Raw genomic sequence first — 8062 nt, 5'->3', positions numbered from 1 at the left:
TCGTTGATTGACTGTATTTTAACCCAATGACCACTGATCGTCTTGAAATCTAGCTGGGTAGATAACCAATGAGCTGAGGTAAACGCCAATATGTAATGTTTATGTGTTGGAAGACCAACCCATGTAGTAAACTCCGGCGTAAAGAGGGTCATTCGCCACAGAAGTTTCATACCGGAAGGAGCAACCCATGTTACGCACAGCGTTGTTTTGGTACAACACATCTTCAGCTGTTTATATATCAATCAGTATGGCGACTAAGTCAGGGAAAGCTAAATATAAGTCTAGATATACAGATGTACACACAATTTTAGAATAAATTGATCGGGAAAGTGAGACAGAGATTGTTGGAGGACGATTAATTTAGCGATTCCCAAATGTAGGAATATTTTTTGAACGGAGAGGACATCGTTTTGGACTGGTATGTTCTTCTCATGCTAATACCGTTGTTTGAAATTAATAATATAAAATATTATTTGTGATTTTTTTTTATTTTTAGTAGCAATCTATAAAAATGTAATTTAATGAAATGTGAGATGCGTGTGTCTGCCGCCCCAACCCACCCCCACATGAAATAGCCTATTTGAGGCTGTTGAGGGGAGGGCAGGCCCACAACAATGGCCAAAGGGAAATGGAGACAGTAGATACAGCTGGTCTGTTGTAATATAATAAAGACAGTAGATCTAGCTGGTCTGTCATAATATAATAGAGACAGTAGATCTAGCTGAAATGTCATAATATAAAATAGACAGTAGATCTAGCTGGTCTGTCATAATATAAATGAGACAGTAGATCTAGCAGGTCTATAATAATACAGTGCCTTGCGAAAGTATTCGGCCACCTTGAACTTTGCGACCTTTTGCCACATTCCAGGCTTCAAACATAAAGATATAAAACTGTATTTTTTTGTGAAGAATCAACAACAAGTGGGACACAATCATGAAGTGGAACGACATTTATTGGATATTTCAAACTTTTTTAACAAATCAAAAACTGAAAAAATGGGCGTGCAAAATGATTCAGCCCCCTTAAGTTAATACTTTGTAGCGCCACCTTTTGCTGCGATTACAGCTGTAAGTCGCTTGGGGTATGTCTCTATCAGTTTTGCACATCGAGAGACTGAAATTTTTCCCCATTCCTCCCTGCAAAACAGCTCGAGCTCAGTGAGGTTGGATGGAGAGCATTTGTGAACAGCAGTTTTCAGTTCTTTCCACAGATTCTCGATTGGATTCAGGTCTGGACTTTGACTTGGCCATTCTAACACCTGGATATGTTTATTTTTGAACCATTCCATTGTAGATTTTGCTTTTTGTTTTGGATCATTGTCTTGTTGGAAGACAAATCTCCGTCCCAGTCTCAGGTATTTTGCAGACTCCAACAGGTTTTCTTCCAGAATGGTCCTGTATTTGGCTCCATCCGTCTTCCCATCAATTTTAACCATCTTCCCTGTCCCTGCTGAAGAAAAGCAGGCCCAAACCATGATGCTGCCACCACCATGTTTGACAGTGGGGATGGTGTGTTCAGCTGTGTTGCTTTTACGCCAAACGTTTTGCATTGTTGCCAAAAAGTTCAATTTTGGTTTCATCTGACCAGAGCACCTTCACACACACACAGGTGGATTGTATTTATCATCATTAGTCATTTAGGTCAACATTGGATCATTCAGAGATCCTCACTGAACTTCTGGAGAGAGTTTGCTGCACTGAAAGTAAAGGGGCTGAATAATTTTGCACGCCCAATTTTTCAGTTTTTGATTTGTTAAAAAAGTTTGAAATATCCAATAAATGTCATTCCACTTCATGATTGTGTCACACTTGTTGTTGATTCTTCACAAAAAATACAGTTTTATATCTTTATGTTTGAAGCCTGAAATGTGGCAAAAGGTCGCAAAGTTCAAGGGGGCCGAATACTTTCGCAAGGCACTGTATATTCAACCTTATGTTCCCTGTACTCTATATATATATGTTTATTATACCTGTTGATACAGGGCTCATATGTGAAACTATTCTAACTGAACATTTTCTTTCACAGTGACACTGACTCCGAATGGGAGCCCCCAGTGCCAAGGTGTCCATCCCCCACTGAAGCTGGTTCATCCAGCTCCTGCCACAAGTGGTGTTCATCTGCCCAAATGTATTTCTGCAGGCATGGATGTACCTCAGGGCCAAAAGGGCACAGCATGGAGGCGTCACTGTATTCTTTGCAAAATGAAGTCCCCCATCACCTGCACCATATGCTTGGTGACCCTCTGCTTTACAGCAGAAAGAGACTGTTATGGCACCTGGCATCAGCAGCACAATATTGTGTAGAGGACTGAGGGTCTTCCAAATATTGAAAGTGTTATTTTGTAAATGTATATATTTTTTTCATGTTTTTTTACTGTTGCCCTCTTATGTTTTAAATGGTCCCCATCATCCTATCTGAATGTTTGTTTAGTCTTGTTCATTTTAAAGATGATACAACAATAAAAATGAAAAAACGTATGTTTTTTTTCATTGTATTATCTAAACCAGATCTATTGTGTTATATTCTCCTACATTTAATTCACATTTACACAAACTTCAGAGTGTTTTCTTTCAAATGAAATCAAGAATATGCAGATCCTTGGTTCTGAGCCTGAGCTACAAGCAGTTAGATTTGGGTATGTCTTCAGGCAGAAATTGAAAAAAGTAGGGGGGTAGCTGTAGTAATGCAGGGAAACTTAAATTGGTTTTACCAAATTTCTATCAGCATGTTAAATGTAAAACCAGAGGAAAAAAACCACTGGTCCACCTTTACTCCGCACACAGAGACGCATACAAAGCTCTCCCTCGCCCTCCATTTGGCATATCTGACCATAATTCTATCCTCCTGATACCTGTATACAAGCAAAAATTAAAGCAGGATGCACCAGTGACTAGATAAATAAAAAAGTGGTCAGATGAAGCAGATACTAAGCTACAGAACTATTTGCTAGCACAGACTGGAAAATGTTCTGGGATTCCTACAATGGCATGGAGGAATACACCACATCAGTCATTGGCTTCATCAAAAACTGCATCGATGATGTCGTCACAACAGTGAAAGTACGTACATACCCCAACCAGAAGCCATGGATTACAGGCAACATCCGCACTGAGCTAAAGGCTAGAGCTGCCATTTTCAAGGAGTGGGACTCTAACCCGGAAGCTTACAAGAAATCCCACTACGCCCTCCGACGAACCATCAAACAGGCAAAGCATCAATACAGGACTAAGATCGAATCATACTACACCGGCTCTGACGCTCGTCGGATGTGGCAGGGCTGGCAAACCATTACAGACTACAAAGGGAAGCACAGGCGAGAGCTGCCCAGTGACATGAGCCTACCAGACGAGCTAAACTACTTCTATGCTTACTTCGAGGCAAATAACACTGAAACATGCATGAGAGCACCAGCTGTTCCGGAAGACAGTGTGATCACGCCCTCCACAGCCAATATGAGTAAGACCTTTAAACAGGTCAACATTCACAAAGCTCCACAGATGGTGCAATCTCTATTGCACTCCACACTGCCCTTTTCCACCTGGACAAAAGGAACACCTATGTGAGAATGCTATTCATTGACTACAGCTCAGCATTCAACACCATAGTGCCCTCAAAGCTCATCAATAAGCTAAGGACCCTGGGACTAAACACCTCCCTCTGCACCTGGATCCTGGACTTCCTGACGGGCCTCCCTCAAGTGGTAAGGGTAGGTAGCAACACATCCGACACGCTGATCCTCAACACACAGGCCCCTCATGGGTGCTTGCTCATCCCCTCCTGTACTCCCTGTTCACTCATGACTGCATGGCCAGGCACGACTCCAACACCATCATGAAGTTTGCAGATGACACAACAGTGGTAGGCCTGATCACCGACAACAATGAAACAGCCTACAGGGAGGAGGTCAGAGACCTGGCCTGGTAGTGCCAGGACAACAACCTCTCCCTCAATGTGATACAGGAAAAAAGGACCTAGCACGCCCCTATTCTCATCGATGGGACTGCAGTGGAGCAGGTTGATAGCTTCAAGTTCCTTGGTGTCCACATCACCAACAAACTAACATGGTCCAAACACACCAAGACAGTAGTGAAGAGGGCATGACAAAACCTATTCCCCATCAGGAGACTGAAAAGATTTGGCATGGGTCCTCAGATCCTCAAAAGGTTCTACAGTTGCACCATCAATAGCATCCTGACTGGTTGCATCTCTGCCTGGTATGGCAACTGCTCGGCCTCCGACCGCAAGGCACTGCAGAGGGTAGTGCGAATGGCCCAGTACATCACTGGGGCCAAGCTTCCTGCCATCCAGGACCTCTATACTGGCGGTGTCAGAGAAAGGCCATAAGTATTGTCAAAGACACCAGCCACCCTAGTCATAGACTGTTCTCCCTGCTAACCCACGGCAAGCGGTACCAGAGCGCCAAGTCTAGGTCCAAGAGGTTTCTAAACAGCTTCTACCCCCAAGCCATAAGACTCCTGACCATCTAATCAAATGGTTACCCAGACTACTTGCATTGACCCCCCCCCCCCCCCCCCCCCTTTACACCGCTTCTACTCTCTGTTGTTATCATCTATTCATTGTCACTTTAATATCTACATTTACATATTACCTCAACTAACCGGTGCCCCGCACATTGACTCTACCGTTACCCCCCTGTATATAGTCTCGCTAATGTTATTTTACTGCTGCTCTTTAATCACTTGTTACTTTTATTTCTTATTCTTATCCATATTGTTTTAGCTGCGTTGTTGGTTAGGGGCTCGTAAGTAAGCATTTCACTGTTGTATTCAGTGCATGTGACTAATACAATTTGATTTGATTTGAATTTATTTATGGCTTTCAACCTCTGTCATATTGTGGTTTCAGAGTAATCCATCTAATAGAACACAGAGTTTTTTTTTTACATGGAAGCTTATCTAATGTTAAACATGTAAAGTGTGGTTTATCACAGGGCAGCTTTCTTGGCACTCTACTCATTTCTATTTTTACCAATGACCTGCCACTGGCATTAAACAAAGCCTGCATGTCCATGTAGTGTATGCTGATGATTCACCCCCATATTTGTTAAAACCACAGCTAGTGAAATAACTACAACCCTAAACAATAAGTTGCAGTCAGTTTTAGAAGGGCTGGTCAGTAATAAACTGGTTCTGAATACTAAAACTTAGAGCATTGTATTTGGTACAGATTATCCCCTAAGCTTTAGACCTCAGCTGAATCTGGTAATGAATGGTGTGGCTGTTGAGCAAGTTGAGTAGACTGAATTACTTGGTGTTACCTTAGATTGTAAACTGTCATGGTCAAAACTTATTCAAGGAAACACAGTATTATACAGAGCCATGAATGCATGGAACTCCCTTCCATCTCATATCGTGCAAGTGAACAGCAAACCTGATTTAAAAAAACAAATAAAACAAAACCACCACACTACCACCACCATGCTTGACCATTGGTATGATGTTCTTACTGTGTAATGCAGTATTTGTTTTTCACAAGACATAATGGGACCCATCTTGCCCAAAAAGATGACTCAAGTTTGCCAAAAAGCACCTGGAAGCACCTGGATGATCATCAAGACTCTTAGAAGAATGTTCTGTGGAAAGATGAGTCAAAAGTATAACTTTTTAGAGACATGGGTCCCATTATGCCTGGGGAAAACCAAACACTGCATTCCACAGTAAGAACCTTACACCAACGGTCAAGTATGGTGGGGGTTAGTGTGATGGTTTCGGGATGCTTTACTGCCTCAGGACTTGGACGACTTGCCTTAATAGAAGGAACCATGAATTCTGATCTGTATCAGAGAATTATACAGGAGAATGTCAGGCCATCCATCTGTGAGATGAAGCTGAAGCTCAGCTGTGTCATGCAGCAAGACAATAATCCAAACAAATGCAATCAAGTCTACACGAAAATGCCTAAAAAGCAACAAATTTGAAGTTTTGGAATGGCCTAGTCAAATTCCAGACCTAATGTAAATGTTGTTGCATGGACTTGAAACAAGCAGTTCATGTTTGAAAACCCACAAATGTTGATGAATTGAAGCAGTTCATGTTTGAAAACCCACAAATGTTGATGAATTTAAGCAGTTCTGCATTCAATGTAAAATCTGGTTCCCTTTATCTAATATTAGGTTTTGGTTGAAGATCTGATAACATTCAAAATCAAACATATGCAAAAATAGAGAAAATCAGAAAGGGGGCAAATTATTTTTTCTATTATTTTCATTTAATCAACAAATATAGTCAGTCATTTTCATTATTGTGCATTTCCTTTTTCCTCAAACTGTACTCTCCAATTACCTTTCCTATCCTTAAATGACATTTCAACATTACTGTCCATTATACAGTTGGTTAGGTGCAGCTGTAGGAATCTTAATAAATTGCAGTCATTTGTGGTTTTCCACATTGATCTAGGCAGGGTGTGATGACATCATTTCAATAGCTCTGAGTTGATTGAAGTTCCATTGAAACAGAACTATATAATCAATCTGCCATGCAGCCATTCTGTTCTCCCTTATCAAACTCCACCAGAACCGTGGTTCCCAACCTTTCTGTTATGACATGCTCCAACTAAAGTGTTTCAGATGTTACATTGACCCATGTAAACAGAACAATACTTCCAGCCACAGCCCAGCTCAAAGCAATAGGTCCTGATGCATGGTTTGGCAAACCCTAAATATCCATATTGTGATGCTCAAATTAAATAACATGCAATACATTTACTGAAACTTCAGGCAAAACATGCACGGATGCTCACGCGTACACACACACACACACACACACACACATAACATCTGCCAAACATCATTTGACCAGTGTCTTAACCCTGGCCTGGGCTCAACTCTGTCTCCAGTGCTAATAGTTGGATTAGAGAAGAGTCAGATGATATTTATGAGTATGTCAGAGGAGACAGATCACCTGGCAGAGATTAGACTCTATATAGGACAAAAATCTAATCTTAATCCTTGCATTGACAAAAATTAGACATGTAATCTAGAGATGTTTCCATTAGTCAATACACGTTTGTCTACGAGTAAACATGTAATCTATACATACAGTATTTCCTCAGTCAATGAATATCTGTCTGGTAGAAGCACTGCAGCAGAGGGAGAGAGTCCACCCAGTATCTCATCCGTCATATCACTAAATTCCCCAAACTGGGAATGGAAGCATATGAGGGACTTGTTTTCCATTCTCTCCTCTTTGTGTTGGATGGACTGACATCCTTCTGTCTAAGGAGAGACTGATGGAGAAACCTCACACACACAGCCGGATCCACAGTTACAGGTCTGGCACTGAGAATTCCATTAGCTGCCAGTCCAAGGTAGCACTGTGTGTCACCTTGAGCCATCCAAAGAGTGTGCTTGCATTAGAGAGATTAGCTAGCAGGGTTGGATGGACCAGCAGGGTTGGATGACTCACACAGACACATACAGAACAGGACAGAACACACAGAACAGAACATAGCATAACAGAATTTGCATAACAGAACACACAGAACAGAACACAACACAACACACAGAACGTAACATAACATATGTGAAGGAGAAGACAAGGTGCTGCTACACCAGATGTTATCAGAAACATTAGAGATGTTTGAGAACAAATATTTAGGAAAGTTTAGAAAAGAACAAGCTGTCGTGATCATCTATTGTAAAGTACTGACTGATTCTTGTACATATAAATGCACCTCATTTGTTTGGTAATTCTTTGTTCTAAAGAGAGACAGATGTAGGCAGTAAATTTACTGTAAAACCAATTACGTTAACCACTCCAAGACTCATAGACCACATGAAGTAAGTGATACGCTGACACTCACACACGCTACCCCACACTCACTCATACACTCACACCTCTGCACCTGTAGGTCCTCTGACACACACACACACGCACGCACGCACGCACGCGCACACACACACACACACACACACACACACACACACACACACACACACACACACAAAGCACGCACACAAACAAACAAACAAACAATTTATTTTGAGGTCAAGCTGATTACAGGGAGCAGCCAGTAGTTGAAAGGCTTCCTAGCCCCCTCA

This window comes from Oncorhynchus mykiss, chromosome 22 (genome assembly GCF_057628025.1).
Source record: "Oncorhynchus mykiss isolate SJ-2025 chromosome 22, ASM5762802v1, whole genome shotgun sequence".
Lineage (NCBI taxonomy): Eukaryota > Metazoa > Chordata > Actinopteri > Salmoniformes > Salmonidae > Oncorhynchus > Oncorhynchus mykiss.
Note: the sequence above shows the minus strand (reverse complement) of the source record.